The following is a 23734-nucleotide window of genomic DNA, read 5'->3' on the forward strand; positions in this document are numbered from 1 at the left end:
TCCTGTGTGTCGTCTGGTCTGTGGCCATATCATTAAATGCAGGAGGGAACACAGTGGAGACATGTAGTCTCTGAATTTCTCCAAATGAATGTTGCCTTCCATAAATGATTCATTACTTTCTTTCTAGATGAGATCTCTTTTTTTTTAACTAGGCAAAACCTACTGAGTTCCTCATTTGTGCTAAACATGGAACTTTAAAACAAAGCAATATTTGACTATTCAAGAATCGGAGCAAAGACTCCCAGTTATCACACCATGGAGAGCCTGGTAATTTTTTATGGTGTGGCTGGGATTTTAGCCAGAGGAGAAAATGTGTAGGGCTGAATCTGCCTTAAGTGTGAGAAGAAAAAGCATTAGTAGCCACAAAAATTTTCTATCCCCAAAAGTAACTCCTGGAGAGAAGTTTGTGGAAATGATGAAAAATTGCACAGTAGAGCCCCATTCTGATGTAGAACCATAGCATGGCTCTAAGGGACCTTAAACATCATCTGGTTCCAGCCCCCCTGCCACTGGATGGGACACCTTCTGCTAGACCAGGGTGCTCAAAGCCTCATCCAGCCCGTCTGTGCCCTTTGTGTGGCAGCTCTGCTCCTACAGGCAGGATGTGTGCACACAAGCACAAAGGCTGGCAAGATTTCTTTGGGGTGTGGAAGCATTGTGAGGTGAACTGTGGTGGTACCGCTTTGCCAATGTTAAGAGTGTTTGTGCCAGTCAGCTGGTAGTTGAGAACCTGGTAGCAGCAAATGGGAAACCTAAAGTTGCTTCGATTCAGCATGTTACGAAATTATATTATCTGAGTAATATCTGCATTTACTGTGAAATGTGTATTAGGAATCAGCTCTTTGTGCTAATTTTCTTTGTCTGTTAGAACTATACTCCATTAAAAGACAGCAAGTTTGCCTTGTATTGCCATGACTCTCCATTTGACTAATATCAAGTGACATAGTTGTGTTTGGTCTAATTGGAAATCCTGCTGCAAATGGAGGCATCAGCGCTTGTGCAGTGACATGGAACAAACGTCTGCTTTTAACAGTTTGGGAGGACTTCATGTCTCCCTGTTGGGAGCTTAGATAAAGGGTCGCCGCTCGTTCAGTGCGGTGCAGAGCTGGACATTAGACTTTTACTGACATATGCCCATCACCAAAGTTGTCTGATGGAGCCAGACCTGTTAATACTCCAATTTCTGTAATAGCTCTGTAAAGATAGACAGCTCTAGCTTTCACATTGGAATAAAAACTGTACCTGAGTTTTGGAAGGAATTCTGTTTGCTCATAGCTGATGGAGTCCATCCTGATGCACCAAACTGTTTAACCCAATACTCCCTAATAAACTATGTATTTTTGTGTGCTCTCATCTGTTCGGAGTGCTGTGGACAGAATGATCCTTGTGCAGATACTGCAGTACACTCCTAGTTTGGTAAATTAACTCCTTGGAGAAGGCAGTAGTGTACTGTGATTAACTCTGAGATGCTCAGAGGGGCACTGCAGTGTTGTATCCTGAGGCATGAAGGGTGCCATTGCTGTGCTGCTGTTGTGTGCATGGCTGAACTGCTTGACCTCCAAAAGGAATTTCTCACACAATGATTGGATGTGGTATGGAAAGCTGAAACTGCACACCGGTTTTAGGAGGTACATGCTCTTGCAGATTGGAATACTTTGTCTGTCTGGCTAGAGCTTTTCTTCCAGGCCTGTATGGGTAGCTTTCCTGGTTTTCCTGTCTGCCTCTTCTACCTTCTTTCCCTTAGGTCTTTGGAAAGTTGTTACCTGCATAATTTTGCTGGAATGTGAATAAGTTATGTGAGTACGTCTGCTTGTGAAAGACTACTAGCTTCAATCCCCATCAAGACCTGAACTTTCTTGTTGCCTTCAAAGAGCTCTGCTTCTTTCTTCATGTTGTTCAGGTCTCATTCTCTCCTTGCAGTTTCATCTGTTTCCTTCTGGAATTTCCTGTTCTATAAGCCTGCTAAAAGTTAATGAGAACGTTTCCTAAGAGCAGGAGGGCAAGTGTGGAGAAAAGTGCTGTGGTTCTTGTTTGAAAAGTTGCACCTAGAGGTGATGTGTGATGGGAATTAGTATTACAAATGGGGTGGGAAGGCAGGATCTTGGACCAAATGACAGTGCTTTGAAGGTGAAGATATGAAACATCAATTTGCAGAACAGCTAGAGAGGGATGGTGGTGTGAAAAGAAGGATCATTCATGAAAAAAGGTATCACTGTAAGATAATTCCCTTACAGCAGTAGTGTTATAAATGGGGCATATATTTGGGAAAGGTGGAAGGGAAAGGATGTGTAACAGCAGAAAGGTGAGCTGCTGAGAACCATGTGAGAACTTCAAGCTGTTTTATGCAGATGGGATAGGCTGGATTTTAGGTCTGCATGAAATACTGCAAGTTTAAACACTTAGTAAATTTAAGAAGTATGTTTCAGATTTCTATCAGGGAGACCTCTTAGTTGAGTACTAGGTACTAACATGGTCTTTTCTCAGCTGTTGATCCTTCATTGTGCTATCACTGAGGTATCTGGGGCTGATGCTAATTGATGGCTCTCTGATTGGCGTTTCTGAGTTTTCTGATGGCCATTTTCAGGAGGAAGTAGTGCATGAGAATTATAGCAGAGTGTGCTGAAGCTGGACAAACACTTAAGAACAAGGTGGTAGCTCTGTTACAAAACTAAGTCATGTGAGAGCTGGTGTGAGGGTGGCTTGCTGGCTCTTTGGTCTGTGGAAAAGCAGGTTTCTTGTGATGTAGTAGTGAAGCTGTGTAGGTCACATTGGTCCCATGGGCTCCCCAGTTCTTTCAGCTAACGTAAAGGAGGGAAATAAGGTGAAGGGAAAGTTGATCTAGACAGGAGAGCCAGGATAAATTGCTGGAATATGTACTTTATACTCTTTGTGGGTACTCCAGACTTTTCATGTGGTGTTTTCCGTGTTTTAACTAGAATCCAAATTTATCACAATTGTTTTGCAGGAGTGTGTTTTATGATGATTCCAAGATGATAGGTCAAACATCAATATAAGCATATTGGACTAGGCACAAAGGGTGGCTTTGGTGGTCCTACTGTTTTCGTGTTCCCAGTCAAAGGGGCTCATTTGGTGTAGCTACAGCCCTCGAACACTGCTTAGCAAAGGCTGTGCTTTGGATGGGTGAGGCATGGAGTGAGAAAGCATGGGGAGCTGTGCAAGTGTCCATGTCTCAAAGAACCAGTTGTGCAGACAGGTTAATCCTGGCAGTTCAAAAGGCCTGGATAAAGCCCTCTGGGAAATCTGAGCAGAGGGCTCCTGTATGAGCCAGGAGCTTGGAGAAGAAAGGAGCTGCTAATCGGGGAAAAGATGGAGCTGTGGGGAAGGATGAGGTTGGGATAGACTCTACTTTTGCTGTGGGAAGATAACCAGTGGTGACTCTCGGGTGGTAGTCTGAGAGGAATAGAGCAGGAGACATTCTGGTGTGTCTTTTTACATTGGGGTAAGGAAAGCACAGGCAAAGAGAAGAGGCCAAGGGCAGGACTTTTAGATGGTGTTCATCAGGGTGGGAGTTGAGCCAGGAAAAACTTCTGGGACGTCAAGTAGATGCCCTGAGCCTGTTTATCTTCCTTCTGTTTACTTCATGGCTGTCACCATTGAAGTCTGCCATCTTCAGACTTGGAGGATGGAAATGAAATGTGTTACTGGGGAGTTGTTTTCCAGGGATCAGAGGGGCACTTGTGATAAATTAGAGCAGCAGTTCTGGTAAGTGAATGTGTGCTATGAAATGGCTCTACAGCCAAACTTGGCTGAGGAACAACTAAATCAAAAATGCTCTAATAACTGCATTTTTTAATCAGGAAAGGTGTGGTAATGTTGGGACAATGGGAAGTCTGGAACTTAATTAAGAGCCAGATCCTGCTGCCACTGAAGTTGGAGAAATTCAAATTGACTCCAACTGCTGCAATGTGCCATGTGCAGACTCTCTGGAGATGGGACATAATTTTGGATGAGCACCACAGCTAATGTGGGGAAGAAGGGGTCTGTTTATTTTTAGTTTTAACTCTTCAAATGCTGTTAATAACATGCCTGTGTTACTTGTGTGTATGTTAATAAGGATTAATTTACATTTGGATTTTGTTTCTTATGGAGATTTTTTTCTGGGAGACATTCCTTTGAGGCATACCTTCAATAATGGGTAATTGGGGGATAACTAATCTTGTTTAGTTTTTTGTTATGGAAGTCAGAGTTAGTGATTGAAATTTATGATTTGCCACTCCTGCTATTTGAAGCTTTTGAATCTGTATTTCCATGTGATAGTTTCAGTGATTTCTAAGTAAAAACACATTGGTAATTCTTTTTATAGTCAATTATATGTGAATTTATATCAGAAATTTTGGCTTCTGTGCTAGTTACTTTGGTATTGTGTGACTGTGGCATCTTCTAAACCTGCTGTTTTGTATAAAGCTTTTACACTATAGAAGATGGGGAAAAAAATCTTGGGCTATTACTGTTTTTTTGTACTGCCCTAGGAATGGATATGGGAACAACTCCAGCCCTCTCTGCTTCTTTGCACTCTGCTGGGGTGCACCACTGTTGAACCTGTGAGCTCTCAGCCATTTGGAACTTGGTTTATTGTTTAGGGAGCTATAAAAGATAACTCGAAGGAAGTGAGGCTGTTGTCTGTGGGCTTGCATTTGGACTGTAGAGATCCACATCCTTATTAGAAAGTATGTAGATCACTGTATGTTTCAGAAGGCTGAAAACTATTGCTTGTGAATTGGGGGTGGGGAATCCTTTTTTGGCAGATGACAAAAATGCTTATGTTTTTCTGCATTTTACAGTGGTGTATGCAAGGTCTGTATCTATAACAAAAAATAAATTGTTGGTCAGAATTCTTAGTTCTGATTTTCTTCCTTTATTTGATTTAAAGATCTTAAATCAGGTTAAACCCTAACGCTGTTCCAGAAGAAATACTTTATTCATAGAAAATAATTGGTTTCAGTGCAGAGGGAACTGCTTGGGATTTCACGAACTGTATTACATAGGATATCAGATTAACTGATCTAATGAGGCCCTCTGCCTCTAAAAATCTGTTAGTGATGCAAATAATGTAGGATAAAGAGATCATAGTTTCTGCTGCCTGTATTCTTTAAAATTATGTAGCTTGATGATAGACAGATATTGCTGTTTTCAATAATTTTTTTGTTCTCTTGTCCTTGCTGTTTCCTTTGCACTTCCTAGATCAGTGGTGTGAGGAGGATGGTTCCCTCTGCTTCCAGACAATGCTTGTTTTGACATCCTAAAATCCGCTCTTGGTTATTTTGGGGGAAATGTGCAATCTCCTTTGACTTGAATAGAATCATTCTAGGTATAAGCGTCTGAGGAGAGCAGCTGATTAACCAACATTACAAGCTGGATTGTGATTTGGAATTAAGGTTTCAGTCACGAGAGCTGTCATTGTCCAGAACATTGGTTGCTTGGGTTCCTGCTGTGTAATCAGTTGGGGGTTGTGTCTTTGTATGGAAAGGGTTACTGTTCTGTAGCAAATACAAGAGCTGAGAGTGAGGTATTTGGAAAAGCTGATCAGCAGATACTTGGTTGTCCCAGGACCTGTGGTGGTGTCCACATTCTTGCAAGAAAGAACTTGAGGGTGCATCCTGCTCCTCTGAGGCTTGGCAGGGAGGAAGATAAGGATTGAACCTTATTGAAAGAGGTTCTTTGCCACAAGCATTCTCTTTCTCACTGACAGGTTCAGTGTTTGTGGATGACATGCTTAACCTGCATATGGATGTTGTTTTCATCTTTGTGCCTGTTTTGAATCTCTGCTGTTCAGTGCTCATTTTTGGAACAGTTGCATACCTGTGAGATGAATCTTGTTTTTTCCTTTTATCTGGCATGAAAAGATTAAAAGGAAACTTGAAAAGAAGCATGTGTGCTTTTATTTGACTTGCACAGCTAATTTTCTCCTTAATGCAGTGAGCTTCAACTTGCTGCTGAAAGCAAGTTTGTGCACATGCACCAGGAGTCTGCAAGAGGAGAATCACAGGGAGATAAATGTGCAGTTCCTGGGGAGCTGTAGATCCCGTTTCCTTATGCTTTTTTGTTAGTGATGAGCTGTAGGTGATCTGTCTGCACTGTGGACAGTTGAGCCTCATGTCAGTCTTTGTCGTTTTCAAGGCTTGGTGGGTCTCAGGCTGTGGTGGTGGCCCATGCCTTGCATAGTGCCATCTTTCAGCAGGGGCTGTGTTTGTCCAGAGTATTTGGTTTGGAGCATGGACTCCTTCAATAGAGATAATGCTATTTGGTGGCTGATGTCTAAAGCTTTCACTAGAACCAATCTGTATGAAACTTCCTGAAAGTCCTACTTATTAGGAGGAACCTCCCTGCTTCTCCCCTGATCTTGCAAGATCTGATTTAGAAATATTTAGTGCATGTTTTTGCTAAATATACTGTAAGTAGTTGGTTTGGAGGTTCACTGCTCTTCTGATTGGCAGAGTTAATGACATACATATCCTGAAAGTCTTTGATGCTGGATCAAAAGAAAATAAAATGATTTTGGAAGAATGAGATTAATATAAATTTTTAAATTCTGTAGTGCATTTCATCTGAACGTATCTGGAATTACTTTTCAGACCAACAAAATGGCTAAACCCATCATCGAAGCCTGCTGCTCCTACCTGCCTGAACAATAGACATGGCATAAATGTGTTGCTTTCTGTCAAGAGAATTTGACTGGTTTAAATATTGATGCTATGTTCTTTAGTCACCAGCCGTTCAGGCAGAGATTGTATTTAGTTCCTAGTTCACAGATAAAGTAGCAAGGCAATACTACAGGGAAAATTTGGCAATGGTCTTGCAGTGTACTCTGCCTCCATTCTGCCCTCTGAATGGGGATGAAACTGCTCTGAAGATTTAAGTGTATTTACTGCAACATTGGGTTCATGTGGAGCTGTTCCCCCTCCCCTGATTGCTGCACCAGTAGGTGTGTTAGGTAGCTTGGCTCTGGGGGCACGTTGGTGCTCTGCCCACCACAGCTCTGGCAGTCTAAAGGCTTTTGCTTACCAGACTGTTCTGGAGCTTCCTTGGCCTGCGCTGGTGTGACTGAGCACAGAGCCTGGTGTGCAGTACTGTCACTGGGAGAGGTACAGACCCAGTGTTAGGAATACGTTTGTACCAGCCATGGTGGGAGGGAAACCTCCTCTGTCTGCAAGACTGAAATAGGCTGGCAGGCAAGGTGACTCCATAGGGAAGAGGAAATCCTTGGATATTTTTCACGCTCTTCATTTTCTGCCTTATGTTTCTATGGAGCTGTAAGTCACTCCCCAAAGTATGAAGGCTGCTCCACAAATTCCTGGTGAGAAGGATTCCTCACTGTGTGGAAGAGAGGCTGGGTGAGTTGCTTGCCAGTCTTGGCCCCTTCCATGTAAAAACACAATTAAACTACTGCAGGTGGGTTTTGTGTGTGTGTGAGAAGATCACAGTTACGAGTTAATCTGTCTGTGTTGCTGAATTGTGAGCAGATAAGTGGGAACTGGGTTTCTGCTGGTGTAAAGATTTGCTGGGAAAGCAGGTGCCTTTGCAGGGATTAGCTCCAGGGGAAAAGGTGTTTTCTCTCTTGCTGCTATATGCAGGTGTTCTAGCTAATGCCACATGCAGATGCTTCTCGTTCCAGATTAATGATGCCTTGTTCCCCCAGGTCTCAAGGAGGCTGTTTAAAGGAGGGAGAAGTGTATTGACAGGATTCAGTTGCTGAGTCTGGTCTGTTTGCCCAGTTCCTTAAACCATCACAGTGAATTCACTTGGGAGCCACGGGAAGGGCTTAGTTGCTGCTGAGCTGGCAGCCCTGGCTGCAGGTAATTGCAATTGTGCCTTCAGTAATTTGGGCTCTTGGGAAATGACTGGAGGGCAGAACCTTGCCATTCTCCCCAACCATATTGTATAGTCCAGGTTTGAAAGAAGAAAACTTCTCTTGCAGATCCTTGTCAACCAACCAGTACCGCTCCCAATCTGACCAGTGAAGGAGCTGTGTGGGTTTTGTTTGGTGTCAGTAAGAGGAGAGTGATAGTGGAGAGTGGTTAAATAGTGAAGAGCCTGCTACTGACTCAGCTTGCAGCAAACCCTTCTCCCTCCACTGGGTGCTGAGGCTGTAAAAGAGAGGTGGTAGTGTTAAAATCCAGGTTTGCAAACCACAGGTCTGCACCACAACCAAGCTCTTCTGTGCAGGGAGTCAGAATAGTAGTCCGGTGTATTTGCAGGTGGCTCATGGGATGAGGCTTTAGATACCCTGCAGACAGCAGCAGAGTTTTTGGGCTTGTTTCCGTCCTGCTTGTGGTGTTTGCGGCCAGCAAGGAGATGCAGCCCCTGCCTGTAGGAGGTCATGCTCTGCTTAAAGGCTGCAAGAGAAGACACAGTTGCAGCAGCAGTGCAGAATGCCTCACTTGGAAGTTGGTTGCCCATTTTGTTCAGCTGTGTTCAGGAGAAAGCTCTGGAGAAAATATGTTGAAGAGTTTCAGAGGTTGCATATGAATTTTTAGGAGACCCTAACCACAAGCTAGGCCATATTTTTCCCTGTGGTTTTAGGATTGATAAGCATTGTGATAATGCGATACGAGTTCTACACATTACTGTGTAAGACTAGCCTGTAGTAACTAATGTGTTTTGGTGGTCTCTGCCTTTATGATATTCAGGCTACCCATAGAAGAAAAAAAATCTGAGATAAGGTTTTAAAATAAAGTTTCTATTTCCAGGTAGTCTGGGCTGTTTAATATCCTCTCTTGTATGAAGAGCAGTGAGTCTGTTTCCAAAGCCTGGGAGCACAAGTTGTGAACCTCACATCTGGGGTCAGTGGAGGGGCAGGGCTTGTGCTTAATACTGGAACTGGGCTGTTCTGGACTTGGATTCAGTATACAGTGTCCAAGCTTATAAAGTCTTCCCTTCTTCTTGAGTCTCTTATCTGTTACTTTGGGAAAATGTTTGTGCTTATTAAATTGAGGATACTGGCCCATTGTAGTGATTTGAAAATGGGGGTGATGTCAAGACCTCTGAAGTTGGGGGAGCATTTCTAACTTAAGATCAGCTTGTTTCTTGTCCCTTCCAGAGCCAACAGCTAAGGAAGATGTGGTGGTTTTTAACTACCTGGTGGTAAGACACTTTCTGTATGGTCTGGGAAATGGTGCAAATTTCTTTTTTAACGCAGTTTCATGCAATTTAGTTTGAACTTCTCCCTAATGAGTAAAACACTGCAAGCCTAAAGTAAATTTTCTATTGCTTTGAGTAGCCTAGAGACTTTTTTACAAGGTTTAGCTCACTTAATGTGGCATAAATGGGTTCAATTTAATTGGGAAAGGGCTGGTCTGTGTGTTATTCTGGCTTTGGTAGCAGGTCTTGCAAAGCAGCACAACTGAGTCATACTGATATGGAACCCAAGACAGAGCATGCTGCATATGCTAAGGTTGTTTCTTTTTCATGCAGAGTCCAGTGTGTTTTGTGGAGTTAGGTGTATGGGTGGTTAGAAAGTTGTTCTGAAGAGCCAAAAGTTTGTTAAGACCTATTGATTGCTGTTGAATAATGAATGTCACAAATATGAGGAGTTTTACTGGGTCTTGGAGCAGCTCAGCATGATAGGATCCAAATGTCTCCTTGCATCTTACTTGCAGTGAGGAGAAAGCTCTTTCATGTTCCCTGAGTGAGCACTTCTCTAATACGTTATTCCAGGAAATCTCATGATGTACATGCTCCATATTTCTCAAAGCTTGGCTCAAAGTAAGTTTTGTCAAGAAGAAAATTGTATTTCACTGTGTGTGTTTAAGTTGGGGTCATTGGTGTAGAATTTGCTAAGGATCCTCCAGGGGAAGAAAGGATGGATATGGTCTGAGTTTCAGACATAGGAGAGGGAGTCTAAGGTTCACCGTAACCGTTATACACTTCATGGTTGTACATTAATCTTGATTTAAGCCAGTATTGGAGAGTTTATTTACCAGGGTGTCAACCTTACCTTGGGGAGTAACTTGGATTAGGCAGCGTAGTGTATTTCTACAGAGGATTGCTAATAAGAGTCTATCACTCTGCCTTTCATTGTTCATAAAGGATGTGCACTAACTAATAACTTATAATGCTGATAATGTGTTTCTAATGGCAAGGAGGAAATTTGGAGGCTTTGTAGGTATTGTAATATAACGGACTTCAGGAAATAGTCAAATCCAGTTTATTGTTCACAGAAGACGAATGTACCCAGATGTCTTCTGTCAGATATTTATCCAACCTATGCTTAAAATACATCCTTTGAAGATTTCACACTCTCCCAAATTAGTCTGCTCCAGTGCCCCTCTGCTCTGCGTGTTTAATTTTCTTTCTAGCTAATCTAAGAGGATTTCTCTTTATCCTTCTCCTGGAGGATATGGGAAAAGATGATCACCACCTTTGTTCAAGTCCATGCTAGCAAAATCTCTTCAATGTGGTTTTCACTACAACTGTTAACATGTGCCAAATGGGGCTGGTAGTTTGTGCCTTGTTCTGCAGTGTGTTGGCAGAGCTTTATCTGTGCTGCTGGATCTGGTGGGATTCTGGGAGGGAGGGCACACCACTCTTTTCATCCCAGAAAGGTGCTAAGTAATTGAAGGGTAGAGAAGAACAAAACTTCTCTGCCTATAGGTAGGTGTGTGTGCTCAGAGGCCTTGCTTATGCCTTCTTTTCACTGAAGGGTCATGTGCCCTTGGAGGTGTAACATCGTCATTATTTAATGACGGTCTAAGGGAATCTTTAGCCATTTTACGGTAGCTGCTCTGGTTTCCAGCTCCAGTTCTATAGCAGTGTCATTAACAAAGAGCTGGGGGGAGATGTGGGATGAAGCTTTAAAGGCATTGTCGTGGGCAGAGATAGTTTTTTGTAATCTCTAGAAAGGCACAGCATGTGGCAGGGAAAAGAGCACGCTGGCAGATGGGGTGAGTACAGCTACAGTCATACCAAGGAAACACTGTTGTGAGGCTTTCATGCTGTGGCAGACAAGTGGGTCACAATGTTGATATGTCACTCTGACTGGGAACTTCTGCTGTGATCAAGAATGTGATTATATGAATTAAGGGCATTTCTGGGAAGGGGACCTGTAGAAGAGGTAGCATTGCTGTGTGCATGGAGAATTTTGCCCTTGGAGACAGAGGGTTCAAGCCAGTCTCCTGTGGATGAACTTGCATGTACAGCCTGAAAAGCAACAGTGGAGAAGAGAAACAGTCTTGGAGGCTGCAGCAGAAATGTCCTGTACAAGTCAGCTGGGCTGTAGTTTCCCTTGGTGGTCACCATGCTTACAGAGCATCCTACAGTCATCTGATGTACATGGCAGAAGTGATGGGTGGTGTTAATGGTGTTTTGGTTTGTGACTGTGTCTATTTAATGCTCGTAGTCTTTCCTGTCCATTCCTTGGTGGAGCTCCCTTTTTTGGTATTCTGGTTAGCTTTGCAGCCTCAGGAAAAGTGTGCCTTTCACGTGCACTGTGGCTGCACTGCAGTGTGCTGCTGTAGTGAGGGCTTGCAAGAAGCAAGCAATGGCTTTTGGGCTTGCCTCGGAAGAAGTTCTTGAGCTGGTGAGCAGAAAACTGGTTTGACTTGTGCTGCTCTTTTCTAACTTGGTGAGGAGAGAGGGCTGTGTCTGTCAGCTCCCTGCTGAGCATGGCTGGTGTTGGGATTGCTCTTTGCTCAGTGTGGCTGTGAGGCAGCTGTGGCCCGATCCACATCCTTGTGTGGGGGAAGAGGTCCTGACCAAAGGCTTTGGAGGGCAGACTTGGGAGACTGATCCTACCTAGATACAACTCCTGTTCTGTGGTGCTCAGAGTCAACTGGGAGCGCACCAGTTCCTTCCTGTAAAGTCAGAGAATTTCTTCAAGTTCTTGCAGAGACAGTGTAGGCTGGAAGGGTGCTGTTTGCATGCATGCTGCTTTATACAGGTGAAAGGAACAATAAAACCAGTGCTGGTGTTGATTACTGTTATATGCCTTCTCAAACCCTCCTAAGGAGGGATTTGGGGTTGCTTTCCATTGCTATTTTTCCTGGGACCTTGTATTTCTTGCTGGGGAGAAGTGATAAAAGGGAGGTGTTAATGATGCTGTATCTTGACTCCTAGTCCTAATTATCTAGTGATCAAAAAGAATTTTATGGAAAAATTCTGTAACTGCATTAACCTGTCCTGCAAAATAAAGTTTTCACTATCTTGTATTATTTAATGAGTCACTTAAACCGTCAAAGCCCATGTAAGGTCAGCACATAATTGGGCAACTCTTCAAAGAGCATGGGATCTCCCTGATAGACTGAAGTAGCTTAGTGGCTAAAAATCTGGAATTGTTTTTTCCCTATCTGATAGAATTTAGGTGACTTTTTAAGGTCTGAATTAAATCATCAAAAGGAGAGAAACATGCAGTGACTGCTGATTTCTCTGTCCTGTTTCTGGAGAGAATGTGAATGCAGGCAGCTGGCTCAAGGTTCTGGTTTTGTGCTAGTCTCATGGGTCAGAATCTGGCCTGTAGCAGCTAATCCAAATTCCTTACCTTTGGCTGATGAAAATGTCAAGATATAGCAGAAACCACTGCAGGGCCTGCATTCCTCTTGAAGTTCTTTTTTTAAAAGAAAGAGTTAATGAAGACTCTGTGCTTTGTTTCCTTGTTGCTTTGTGGTTGTGGCATCTTCTTTGATGTATGAATTTGGAGACAAGGAACAGAATGTATATGTGCACACTCAAATTCCCAGTCCTTTGAAAGATGGAGGTGAAATCTCTTTAAATGGTGATGTGTGTGTATGAGTATGTCTGTGTGAATATTTTTTTTTCCTCCATGTATAGATCTTAGACTGAACTACATTTGTTACTGGACTGCATGCTGGCACAGTCCCAACACTGCAGGCAGATGTATATAGAGAAGCCAAGTAATACTTCTTTCCAACATACAATCCTGCTAGACCTCAGTGTGACAAGTTTATGATAGTAATAATGCTCTGTAGTTCCAGATGAGGATATGAAAACCCATGAAAAACACCACCTTGTATTTCCTGTCTTGCTATGGTGCAGGAAAGTGCTATTAACCTACAGGAGGAAAAGGATGAAGGGCAAGAAGAGGCATAACTGTAGCTGCATCTGCTTCTGAATCAGTTTGTGGTGTTGATTTTGTGGAAGATTTAGCAACTTACTTGCTTGACTTCTCTTACAATGTCTGTTCTTAAGAAAAAGCAGCCACTTGATCTCTAACCTGTACTACAAGCAGTGTTATCTGGAAAGCATATTATGTTTCTTTGTGTTATCCTTGGGCACTGTCATATTTTAAATCCTCTAAATTATTTTTTCTAGCCTGACATAGTTACTATCTGTGAAACTCAATCTCCAATTCAGCTGAAATAGCCTCTGTGCTGTAGACCGCAAGAGACTTGCCAGCAGCAATCCCTCCTCCTTCCTGAATCACATTGCCACTGACAGACTGATAGAGAAATAGTAATTGAAGCCTATCGCTGTGTGACTTTGAAGTTTTTACTTTTATCAGATGATGTCAAGTTAAAACCTCCTAGATAAATGAACCAAAAGCCCAATACCATTTCTTAGCTGAAAAGAATGTATCAATTCCTGCTATGACTGGCAGTATTTCACCTCTATGTGTGTGCGTATCTTGCTGCCTTCTTCGTGTTGCAGATCCTTTATTAACTTCATGAAAAACTGTTGAAGCCCAGGATTGTCATGGGTCAGATCTTGTAGCTGGAGTCTTTGGGGGCTACAAATTGTTGCCTGACTTATATTACTGTACCTAGAGAAGGATTAAAAAAATAAAATAAATTTTTCTGTTTCATAGTCTGTCAGCAGGGTCTTACAGGTGGTGACACACAAGCTCATTAAACCTGGTTTTGAATTGACAGAGCCGCTTCTAACTAGAATATATAAAACTGTTGCAGTTTTTAATGACAAGGTGAAGTCAGTCACAGCTGAAGACCTTTATGTTAAGAATCAAATAAAACAAAACACTTTCTCTAGAAATGTGGCGTGATTGATCTAATTTGAGCAGTGGGGGAGGCATGGTGTTGAACTAATTGGCCTTTGGAGACAACTTCCCACCTGCATTTATTGGTGAGCCCCATTCTTATGCTAAAAGCAAAGAGTCACTGTTTCATTTAACTCAGTTTGGAGTGTGCAGTAAAGCTGGCTGGGATGGGAGGAAGCAGTCTGGCATCCTTTTCATGCCAGCTTAACAATGGCACACTATCACATCCAGCATTCTGTCTGTCTTCTTTCAGAATTCACAAGACATCTGGTTTTAGAGTTCTGAGAGTGACCAGTCTTTACCATCTGTGTGAAAGTTCTTGCTTTATTTAAAGCAAGAAAATAATACTAATGGGACACTTCAGTTTGGAATAGGTGTCTCAAAGGAAATAATCCACTTCTGAAGTTACAGGAGCAGGGAGGCTTCCATAACTTCCAACCCGTATGAATAAAAAGATACGGGATGGTGTAGAATGAAGAGCTTTCAAAGGTATGGAGGGCACGCTTTTAGAGGTATAGTTCCCTCTGGGTGATGCGTATTTTAGTTAGGGCTGGCATATAATTTGTGCTTTAGAAATCTCCACCAAGCCTCCCTTAAAATCCCTTGGAGACAAAAATAAGTAAACCTACCTTTGAATGTATGTGTGATGACCACAGGGAACAGCTGAGTCTCAAGTAGTCTGTTCCGTAGCAAATTACAAATATTTCTATGTTTCTTTCATAAAACCTGTTGATTTTAATTAGAAGGAAACATCTGGAAAATTGTTGTTCCTTTTCTTCTCTGAGGTGAAATGTGACTCAAATTCTGCAGGTTGCAGTTACTCTTCTTCAAAATTGCTTTTCAGTGTTGCTTCAAGGTTTTGCAGTGTTGGGGCACAAAACCTCCTCCCTCCCCTGAAACGTGACACAATGCCTTTTACTGAGTTATATTAAATTAGGTTTCTGTATTTTATAAGGATATGCTGTGCTATTAACTGCTTGCATGAATATACAGCATATCCTGTTCAGCAGAAAGCAAGAAGGTTGATCTTGTTAGCAAGTGTCCAGTGAGAACAAACTTGGGAGAAAAAATAACAGAACTACAAAACAAGGCATCAATCTTCTAAAATAATGAAAAGGTTATTTAAACACTTGATTCAGTTCAGGTATTGTTATGTTGAAAATAATGATAAGAGTTGTGAAGGAGAGCAAAACGCAGTGAAAGCATTGTGAAAGGTGAGTAGAGCCTGTCCAGGAGGTACCCGCTGGTCTGGCTGAGCTCCCCTGGGGTGTCAGCTCTTTGTGTACCTGTGCCGAACCCTGAGTGGCTTCTTTTGTTACACTTACAGCTTCTGTTCCTCTGATCTGTTTCAGCTCTAAAGAGTTCCATTTAAGATAATTAATCCAAGAACTAATGATTTAGTTGAACATTTAATAAATACCTTTCTTGTATTAATCCACAAGAATTTGTGGCAACCTCTTAGTGTGAGGGATGCTTGTTTGTGTAGCTGTGGCACTAGAGCATTGATAGGAGCTATTTGCCTGACGTGTTTAAATGTGTTTCTAGAGCTGGATATAGAAGCCAAAATGTATGTGGTTTGTCCCTATAATTTTCCAATTGGTTTTCCACTTGTGCTGTCAGCTGCTCAGATGGCTTGTTCTTTTCCCTTAGGAAAATGCTGGCTCCTTCAGGCAGTGCAGGATTTAGAATTCCCTTCCCTTCAATTGTTTGTAGTTGGGTTTGTTGGGTTGGTTTGGCTTTTTTTTTTTCCCCCCCCATTTTTTTTTCTGTTTTTGATTTTCGGGGGGATGGAGGATTTGGTTGGTTGTTTCTTTGGGGTTTGTTTTTGTCTGTAAAATGCCTGCAGTTGAATAGGTCTGGAGACTGGATTGCTTCAGCCACAGGAACAGACATGGAACAGGCACTGCTTGATCTGTCTTACCAGTGTCAGCCCATCCATGTGTCCCAAGCTGAACCTTGAACCAGGATTGCCAGGATGTTCACCTCGCTCTGCTGTGGCTGGGCTTCCCAGGTGCCATTTGCAGGAGTTTTTCACAGGTGTGAGTTTCCAATGTGACTACAGTAGCCAATAAAATCTCTCCAGGCAGATTTTGTTGAAAAATTGTCCCATGGTGACAAGTGTCACCTCTTTCAGATCTGGAATGTCAGGGGAGTTGGTTAATGAGGCGTGTTTTTTGTATGGAATTGGGTTTTCCAGACAGTTTGTTAGAAAAGTCACAAGTACACAGCTGAGCTGCAGTGGGACTGCACAGCGCTTGGTGCACGTGGTGTTTGCTCCAGAGCTGTTCTGCAGACATTGCCAAGGCAGGAAAACTACCCTTGGTGTGTGCAGGTGTCCTGGATGCTGGATGCTTGTGGATAGGTAGCCTGCCTGAGATTGCAAAGCCTTTTTGGGTTCCTGACCACATGCCAGGCACCCATGTGGCCCAAGGGTGTGCCCTGATTTTAGATGCATTGTGCTTCACTATGCTGTCATATAATTGAGTATCTGCTGGACACAACTAAAAAGGCATCTGTTTTCAGTCTGAGGGAAGAAAACAGATGTTCTGTTCTCTTGTGAGAGCTCACAGTGATGCATCAGCTGTTGCTCCAGATCTCAATGATGACAGCCAGAAAGGCAAAGGGAAAGACACACAGGTCAAAAGGAGTTGAGGAGAGCAGCATTAAATAATTTTTATTTCCTGTGTGTTAAGTGACATGTGGGGTTTGGTTCTGAAACATGTGGAAAGCATTACTCTCTAAGCTAGAATTAGCTTTTAAATGGGCAGGGACAGAATCTTTTTTCATTGGTTTCCTAGACCAGATAGATCAAAGTCTTGGAAGAGATCTAATTGCCAAAAGTTAAAAAATATTAAAAATGATGCCTGAATTGATCAAGAACTGTGCTAAGTAAGACATAGTTGCAAGAGGCATGCATGGGCTACAGAGTGGTTGGAGCTGCTGAGCCAAAAGCTGTGTAAAAAGGTCTGCAGGGTGGGTGCTAGGCCTGGGCCAGTGGTGTCACTTCAGTCAAATGTGCCTGTCACTTGCAGGATCAGACAGTGGCTCAAGCAGAGAGTGCACGCTGACAGCTGCCCAGCTTGCAGGTGAGCACTGGGACAGATCTGGTGATGTGAGGTCTGGTTCCACCTGTATGGGAAGGCTCAGGTGAGCTGGTCAGCACTGGGACTGTCTCCTTCTGTGTTCTCGTGGTGCTGTTCTTTCTGGAGTCCTGGTTTTAGCTGGAGTATAGCACTGATGGCAAGCCTCTGGAAGTTTTCCCTTTAAGTTGTTGGACATGAATTGAAAACCAGCAATTAACAGTACCTTGGAGAGGGAGTAAGAGGGAATGGCAAAAGAAGGAACTGGTGTAGTCAACAGCTTAAGTCAGTAGCTCTCAGTCTTCACTGACCTTATTGAACAGTAAGCTGTGGAAGCATCACACATGCTGTATGGGCTGTGCTGGATCTTGTGGCTGCTGTCAGTGCTGGGTTAGATCTAGCTCACCTGCACCCCTCACTGGTGTAGGAGAGACTGGAAAGTGTTTTAACCCATGTCTTTAAGGGTCATCCTCTGGGCTTTATCCTATATGGGTCAGAAAGAGTATGGGTAGGATTCTGGCTGAAGTGGTGCCTTCCTTTGTGGAGGCAGCATTCCTTCTTCCCACCTCTTGCCCCTTTTTCTACCTAGCACCCATCTCTTCACTTTCCTGGGCTATTGTGTCTTTCTGTGGCTGACAAAGGCATCTTGAACCCTTCTTAGTGGAGTTCTTCATTGTTGTACCATTAGGCTGTTGCTGATTGTGTCTGGAGACACTTCAAAAGGCATAGGACTGCATGGTACATGCTGAGCAGGCAGTCTGTGCAGGGTGGGAGGTGATGTGAAAGCTTTAGGTCTTAGGGTGTCACCAGAGTTTTACAAAGACTCTGGCTACTGAAAATGCTATTGCATTCTTAATTGCATGTGTTCCTTTCTTCCCAAACAAGACAAGAACAAAGCTTCATTAACTACAACCTAGCAAGAGCTGTCAGCATCTAGCAAGTATCCTACTCAAGTTGGCTGCTGCCTATTCCTCACCACAGTGGCTGCTCTGCCTCCCTGATTGATCCCCAGCTATTTTCACGTTGCCAGCAGCTGGTGGGACTTGGCTGTGTCTGCACCTCTTTGGTGTCTTCCTCATGAGGCTGTCCATGTGTCCTGTCATCGTTGCATTGCAGTATTGTTGTTCCTCATAAAAGCTGGTGTTGAATGGTGTAATCTGGAAGTGCAGGTGTTCAGAAGCTTGGGAACTAGTGATCAAGGAGAGTATCTGGATATTTGAACATCCTCACAGTTCATACTAGACTTTGTGAGCCCTAAGAGAGCAGAAGATTGTTGGTGATTATCTGCTAGGTTGTGTGCTTGCCTTGTTTTTTTTTCCAGATGCTGTCTAAACCCTCAGAAACACTTCTGTTTCAATTTTAAAATATGCTGAGCCTTTCTATTCCTGTAGTGTTAGAGATGGAGTTGGGGTCAGTGCTTCTGTGCTAGGAGCTTTTGAGGTGCTCCAGCTAATATGGTTCTGCCTCCAGGCAGATTCCCAGTGTGATTTCTCACTTGCTCTGTGCACTGTAGCAGCCTTTTGCTGCTAATGGAGGGGAAGGCAAGGTTATTAGCTAAAGCAGCCTGGTCTGTTAATAAGGCACATCACCGTGCTGGCAATTGACTAGTTGCCGTAATAAAGGCTTTCCATTTTCCTATGAAAAATGAAACAGAGCAATGCAATGGCCTTTTTCTTTTCCTTGTCATATTTTTTTTTGCTTTTCTTTAATAGCACTCATTGTATGAGGCTTCATTATGCCTTGAGCTCTGAGATGCAACTAGCCATTAAAGCTACAAGGATGTAGTGGTCCTGATCCCGGGGCAAGTGCTCACAGAGCTATATTCATTTTTCCTTCCTAGCTGAGGACCTGGCTATAAGTGTAAGTGCTCAGCTGGGGGCAATGGAAATGTACGGAATAGTGGCAATGTTTGTGACTAAGACAGTTAACTGCTTTGTGGTGAGGAACCAGAGGCAATAGCAGTTGGTAGTGCAGGTGTTTTGTTTTGATGTTGTTTCATGTGAAGACACTAAGCATAGAGTGCTGCCATGCAGGTATCCATAGCTGTAAGGTGCTGCGTAAGCAGGACCACCTTTCTGAAATAATGCTGCTGCTGCTGTTTTTCCAGCAGTGTTTGGGGTAATTGAGATGTGAAAGTGTGAAGTAAGTTGTAACTCTGCTTTCAACTGCAAAGTCTCCTGTTGTATTACCATGAGTACTCCTTCCCTGGAGACTGAGCAGACTGTAGTTTGTGTCAGTGGTGATGTACCTGCTGTGCTGTCTGGAGCTTTGACCTTGCTCACGGCAGAAGAGCCTCCTGTACTCCACAGCAGTGACTCTGCAACTTGTGCTTCCCTCCATGTCCTTTGGAGAGAGCCCAGTGGCTGTTGCTCTTCTCATCATATGCAACCACTCAAGGACCAGTTCAGAATCTTTGCAAAACAGGGTGAACTACTATTCTTTGGAACTCCCCCCCTTCAATTTCCCTGAGCAGAGGCAGAGTAGGGAGCAGTGTGGCTGAGGGCTGACTTGGTCCAGCTCTTCCACCTGGGACATACTTGTCAGCTCTTCTGCAAGCAGATGACCGCATTTTAGGGTGATCGTGTTCTTTTAAGCATCATCCTGTTAGTCTTTGTGGAATTTTTGTAGTGATAACTTTTTGCTCTGTGGTGCATTTCCTTAAATTGCTTTGAATTTCTCATGGGTTCTACCAAATCTCTAGCTTTTAGTTTAAGAGACAACGGAGGGGCTTTTGTTGGTGTTTTTCTGGATCCAGAAGATAGTTATTGGAATGTTTTGCTTTTGCACAGGAAAGGTGCCCTTGTGTCCTTACAGTAGCAGTAAAAATACAGCCCTGTAGTGATCATTTCTGACAACCTTTTCTTAATATCTCCCAACATTTAAATGACCTTAGTTCTCCTGGAATTTATTTCACTGTAGAACTATGCATTTTTTACTGAGTTGCTCATCTGTTACCAGGCTTGTAAATGAAGAAGAACTTTAAATAACCAGGTTTTTGCTTATTTTACAAGTGCTAGTGGTTTCATCAGGTGTTTCGGTTCACGTAATTCCATCAGGGAATTTGAGGATTTTAAAGGTGGTGCCTGTGACAGAATGGGAGGCATCTCATCAATCTAGAGAAAGAACCCAAGAATATATATTTAAAGTTTTCCCCCATTCAGCTCTTTCACCACAGCTTGTAGTCATGCCAGTAAAACCAGTTGTGCTACTGTTGCTGCCTTTTTGTTTGCTGGTGTTGGTTTTTGCAAATTGTGCTGTACAAAAAAACCTTACCATCTGTGTAAGGATTGTTGGGCTGGGGAGATGGACTCATGCTTCCAGTGCAGATGTGATCCTGCCTTGGAACATGGAATGTTAACTCTTGGAATGGCAGAAGGAGATTGTCTCTTCCAGGGTGGGTGTGGTTATAGTAGTGTACAGGGGGGATACAGCAGTCAGCATTTCAGAAGCTGACTCCATGTTTCTCTCTCTGCCAGGACTTTGGTTACTGCTTGCTGACCCAAAATACCTGACTTCAAAACTAAATTTGCCAGTATCATCTAACTTCAGCTTGGTCTTGAGTGCCCAGTTCAGTTGTGGTGGATGTTTCATGTCACAAGGAATTAGAACTGATCCCTCTTTGACTGATCAGCACTGATCAGACCAGCAGTGATGTGAGCCATCAGTGCTTGCCTCGAGCTTTTCAGTGTGTAATCTGAAGTGTTCTCCTTTTTTCAAAGGTACATTAAATTTACTCAAAGTATGCAAGCACTTCTCCATGTTTTTGCTTATGAATCCAAAAGATTAAGCAAGTGTTCAAAAAAAACCTGGTTGAATACTCCTACGATTCTTTTTATTCATGTTGAAGTCTTGTCTTCCATTTCCCATCCCTTCTCCAAGAAAAACCTCTCAGACAGACTTCAAAGTGAAATAGCTAAGCTGTGTCACCAGTGGTAGTGAGCATGTTGAAACAGCATGAAGCAAGCTGGTGTCACAGGTGGTGTAGAAGCTCTCTCCAGCATTCCCGTTTAGGTCCCAAGCTGCCAGGTGTGGAAGGTTCAGCAGCAGGCCAGCAGAGTGCAGTGACTCTGTGGGGATGTACTGCTCACTGCTGTTTCCCTGCAAGATGGGGGATGAAGGTTCATGCAGCAGCCACCACATCCCTGCTGTGTCATGGTGTGGTGAGTGCAGGGAAGGGCTCGTCTCTCCCCCACCCCGTTCGTCCAGGCTGTCAGGGTAGCCTGAGGCTGTGATTCACTTGTGGTCACTTTGTGCTGAATCAGCTGCTGCTGGATTGTGCCGCTTCTTTACCCTTTTTATGGGAGTGTGTTTAGGTGTGTCTTGTTTTAAAATGGATGGACTTACTTGTCTGCCATGCTTGGTGACCACATACTGCCGGAGCAGATGATGGTGGGCTGTCTGCTCTATGATATGGGAAGCTGCCTGCAGGTCTTTCAACTCCACCCAGATATAAAAGGACAGATGCTTTGAGTTGTTTTTGTTGACCTCTGAAAAAAGTACTGTCTGTATTGGGAAAGGCTGTGTTGCATCCTGGGAACTAACAAGAGACTTCTTTACTGGGAGTGATGACCTGGCAGTTGGAGAGAGGCAGGAGAAGGGTTTGCTGACAGCCCTTGTCACCTACAGAAAGTACTCTGAGACAAGACAAAGCAGCAGCAGATGCCAAATGACCTGAATACTGGGTGGCCCAACTTGCTTTATTGACTGTCTTGGGGAACCTCAGGAGTCAAATGAGCAAAGAGGCAGAGCCTCAGGCTGAGGGCTGTCATTCTCTTTCTCATTCTGAGATCCCTCTTTTGGGGGCCTGTGTAAATAAGGAGGCTAAAAGATCTGTGGTGATGTAAGGCCTGGAATAGCTCTGTAGTTATCAGCACTGCAGCATTATCTGGAATTTTGGATGAAGAGCTGCCCTTCCTGTGCCTTGGTGTGGAGCTATGCCCACCAGCTGGCTTCCCTGGGGGGAGAGGCCTGCTTCGGGATCACAGCAGAGGGGTGGGCTGCTGACAGGGCCCATCACTGCTCCCTGTGTGACAGTCTCCCTGTTCCTGAGGTTCCTCGCGGACCTTGGTGTGTGTTAATTCAGGCAGAGCTTCAGTAACTGTTTCAGCAGTGAACGGGTGGGCTCTTCAGTACAGGCAGTCCAATGCAGCCAGGGCTGGAATTCAATTAATTCTTTGTTTGTTTGCCAGCCATGCCCTCGTTTGTCTGTTATCTGTCTGTAGCGGATTGTTGACTCTGTCAATCCATACATGATTTCTGCTTTCTACCTCTGACCTTCTGAGGCAGGTGTCACAGTGGGGTTGATAAATGAATCCAGCATAGTTGCTCACCCCAGCTGCTGTTCCCTCAATAGCTGTCCAAGCACCACTGTAATCATTGTGCTAATTAACTCTCCATTTTTATAAGGACAACAGCAAAAAGTCGTGCAAGGCTTAGCTCATCCTCCTGGCTTTAATCCTGAGAGTGAACTGCAGGGTATGTTTGCATTGTGCATGTGTTTCCTTTCATGTTTGAGCGATGAGTTCCCCTCACTCTTCCTGGCTTGCGGGCAGTTTGAAGAAGAGATGGATTCCTTCCTCTCCCGGGATCGAATTTATCCCCGGGGCACATCTCTGTAATTGCAGGCAGCACACTTATCTCTGTGCAGGATGCTGCCGTGATGGGACTCTGATCAGACAGCTGTGAATGGTGACTGGCACTCAGAGTCCCATTGACTTTCCCTAAAAGCATCTCCCAACTGATGAGGATCTGGCGCCCACCCTCTTGCTGGGGCTCTGCTGCCGGACCCCAGCCGGGAGGCTCCCAGTGAGCTGGCAGACGCAGGCAGCGATAGGGCTTAGGGCAGCTGGCTGAGCATTTGTCAATGGTAGATTAAATCCAGTGTGCAAGATGAATGTGAAAATGAAACACGGCTTAATAAAAGCACGAGGAAAATGCTCCTTTGGTGTATGAATAAATGACGTTGAATAAAAAATTGACAGTGTTGAAGGGTCTGTTACTGTGAGGGGAGAAGCATGCAGGAGCTCTGTGGAGCAGGTGAAGTTGTTATGTTGGGAGAAGTTAGGATCCAGGGGCATTTATTTAGGAAGGTTTTTTCACAGGAGACTTGACGTGGAGTAGCAGGCCGTTTTCCCTGTACACCACGCGTAGTTCCCTGGGTGCTGTGGAGCCGAATTTGGAGTGAATCCATGTGACAAGCTGAAGGTTGTTGGACTGACCGCTAGTGCGGGAGTAACGTGAGAGGTTAAGCGGAGGGCGGCACAGCGGGTGCCCCGGACGGGCTCTGCTGGATGCAGCGCTCGTTGAAGGAGGGGGAAGTGGGAACGGGAGCTGTGTCGGCCGGCGGTGCCGGGAGAGCGGTGCCGAGAGACAGCAGCACCGCACGGGTCCCGCAAAGAGCCGTCAGAGTGCCCGGCTGGGCTCAGGGCGAGCGTTGTTGAAGACGCGCCGCGCACACGCCGCGGTGCGAGGTTCCAAAAATTGCGCCGCGCACGGAGCGGGCGCTGCTGTGTTGTTCAAGGCGTCAGCAGGGCTGCTCTCGCCATACGCTCATTGAGCAGCCGCGCAACCCCCAGATAAGGACGGTTGGCGGCCACTGGGGCGCGCCGCCCGTAGGGGAACGCGAACCGCGCCCGAGGTCCCGGCGAGGGGCGGCGCGCCCCCGGCCCGCCCGCGGCCCGACGCCCGGCTC

General features: G+C 44.3%; 1 protein-coding gene and 1 non-coding gene across 37 annotated transcripts in view; one reads left to right on the plus strand and one right to left on the minus strand.

Moving 5' to 3' along the window:
• Window positions 1-23734, plus strand: part of CLASP1 (cytoplasmic linker associated protein 1) — a 161106-nt gene that overhangs the window by 9396 nt on the left and 127976 nt on the right. The gene's annotated exons all lie outside the window — the stretch shown is intronic.
• On the minus strand, window positions 23513-23629 carry LOC121670859. The gene has a single exon (XR_006018307.1). It is a non-coding gene; the product is annotated as a U4atac minor spliceosomal RNA (small nuclear RNA).

Source organism: Corvus kubaryi, unplaced genomic scaffold, assembly GCF_017639235.1.
Source record: "Corvus kubaryi isolate FWS band 111438036 unplaced genomic scaffold, C.kubaryi_AGA036_p1.0 37396, whole genome shotgun sequence".
Classification (NCBI taxonomy): Eukaryota; Metazoa; Chordata; class Aves; order Passeriformes; family Corvidae; genus Corvus; species Corvus kubaryi.